A 2,800-nucleotide genomic window follows, 5' to 3' on the forward strand; every position below is an offset into this window, starting at 1 on the left:
CTCCATTCTCCTCTCAGGATCTTGGGCACGCATGCTCACATGCCCAGCGTGAGTTTAAGCCACTGGGTCTAGGACTTGAACTGCGGTCGACTACGTGGGAGTCCAGTGACATAGCCATTACGCCAACTGCTGGTCCCGGAATTCTATTAAATTTGGCATACAAATAAAGAGTGCTCATAGCATTTAATCCAGATGATTTCAAGTTCATGTGACTTAAGTAAATAAGCCAGTTAAAAGTTTAAAGATAAAATTGAAGGTATCTTTATCATTGTCAGCCTAGGTTTCACCAATCAAATCAAATGCAAGATTATCTTTGTATTATAGATCCAGTGGGGGGCGCTTATCTCAATCTCTGCCTCTGTCACGTGCAAAGAAACAGTCAGCGGTGACTCCTAACTCAGGATCCTGTCTATTTAAACCTCAGCTGGAGAGAAGGGAAGTGAGTTCTTTTCGTAGCTGTCACCCAGAGAACAATATGGGTGGTTCCCCAGCATGCCTCATCCTCATCACTCTCCTCTGCCAGCTCACAGGTAAGCCCAGCCTGCTCATTTTCCATTCTTTTGACTGTCTTCCCCATCCTGAGGTACAGCTCCAGTCTCCACCCTGAACTTCTAGCTCAGCTTCATCTAACAGCTAAAAAGCAATCACTGGTCTCTGAATCATGGAGAGCAGACTGGAGGGAGATGAAAAACAATGGTTCTGAGGACTGGCTCCTTTTCTGACTGTCCCAGGGAAGGAAAGGCTTAACAAGTTTTTCTGAGTATCAGAATAACTAGGTTGTAATCCAGATCATGCCGTGAATTAGATGAAGACTGTCAGAGTTTCCCTGGAACTCAAAGTCTTTGTCTCCCAGCCCTCTCTACTTTTGAGGGTAACTTCAAAAGCAGTTATGGATTTCTTTATTTCTAAACCCATTTTTATTTAAGTGTATTTCTAAATATGTTTTAGATATTAATGTATTTAAATATTCATATAGTTTTAAATGTATAACAATGATATCAATGGAAAGAACCATTTGAATTTTGTCTTTTCAAAAAATATTTATTTCCATTTGTTATTATTATTATTATTTTCTAATTCGCCCAGAGAGAGACAGAGAGAGAGAAGGAGAGAGAGAGAGAAAAGGAAAGCAAGAAAACAAGTCACCAAGTCCAGTGACATAACCACTATGCCATCTGGTGGTCTCTCAATACCCTTATTATGTTTTCTTGCTTATAATCTCACTATCCTCTTCATCAGTGCATTCTTTCTAATGTACTAATTGAAAAACATCACTTATCTGCTCACTGGGGGGCAGACAGTGGTGTAGCAGTAGTAAAAGATGCTGTGCCAAGCTGACCCACATGAGAAGGTTCTAGGCTTGCATCCAGAGATCTCCTGATCTCCTTAGTATGTTGGTCATATGTGTGCCCATGATCTGGGGATAGCTGAGGCAGGGGGGTGGATTACGGCATCATGATCCTGTTGTGGATACCTGTCTCTCTGTCTCTCAACTGCTCATAGAAGGAATCAATAACTTAGCAAAAAAAAAAAAAAAGAAAAAAAAACCTTTAATTACTCCTTGTCACGAGCCTTTGGGATAAAAATCTCAACTTTTCATTACATACACCAACAGCTGAGCAGTCTAGACCTGTTTTCCTCATCCAGTTTTCTATTTTAGCCACAATCACGTATCTTCATTTTCCCAAACTAGTCAAGTTCTTTGACATCTCGGATTTTGCACATGCTCATCCTCCTTCAGTAACACACTTCCCCATTCTGCAAAGGAGCCACACCTCTTCACCTGTCTCCCAGCAGCTTCTGCTGAGTATTCACAAACACACAGAAAGGCAGTTGGTGCCTCTTTTGTGACGCCTATGTTGCCTGTTTCCCTGCTTCTTTGTTTCCTTCACCAGTGAGTTGTGTTAAACGAAAAATAAACCAGCCAATTTAATAGAGTTTTAACAGAGCAAATGTAATATGATTTAAATTGGGCAGTTGACCCTGGACTTCGAGGCAACTCCAAGCAGCCTTGTGGTTAACTCGGCCTTTTAGGTCGGCAGAACAGGAAAGTGAGGTGTGTAGTAACAGGGAAGCATCGTACACAAAATGCAAGTGAGGGAGCGAGGTAGAGAAATCACTGGTTACATTTTGAAGCTTGTCTGCATTAACACAGTTCAAAAGGCAGGATGCCTGTAATTAACTGAAGCCTAGCTGCTGCGATTGGCTGTAAGTCTCAGAAAAACAGCCTAACGTGTGCGATTTCAAATTACCTGTAGGACTCAAAGTGTGAGAGTACAACAGCTATTTTAGGCCCAGATGGTTTAATTTAACAGTTGCTTAAGAGTATGTCCTCAGATATAACTCAAGAAATAGCCCACAGGGGGAGAGCAAGGGTGGAAGGAGGAGGAAGAGAAGAGAAATAGAGAATTTGGTTCTGCCTCCACTAAAATGGCTTTTATTAGGGTCAAGATTAAATGCAATAGACGTGCCTTTTGCTAATCTGGATATAACTTTTTTTTAAGCTTACTCATTAGGAGAGAAAGGGAAGGCAGGAGAGAGAACCTCTTAAGGGTTTTGCCATCCCGTGATCTTCCCTCTAGCTTTCCAACCTAGAATCACAGGTGCACCTGGGGGCATGCCATGTGTGTTATGATTGACCCGGGTTCTGAATCTAGGACCTTACATATCGCTCCAGCATCATGTAGCGGTGCTCCACCGTCTATGCCACTATAGCTGGGTCCACCTGGAGATAACTTGGAACGTTTTCCCCTCATTTTCCTCTTTAGGATCTGATTTTTTTTTTTTTTTTTTTTTTTTT

This window comes from Tupaia chinensis, unplaced genomic scaffold (genome assembly GCF_000334495.1).
Source record: "Tupaia chinensis unplaced genomic scaffold, TupChi_1.0 Scaffold146187_1, whole genome shotgun sequence".
NCBI lineage: Eukaryota > Metazoa > Chordata > Mammalia > Scandentia > Tupaiidae > Tupaia > Tupaia belangeri.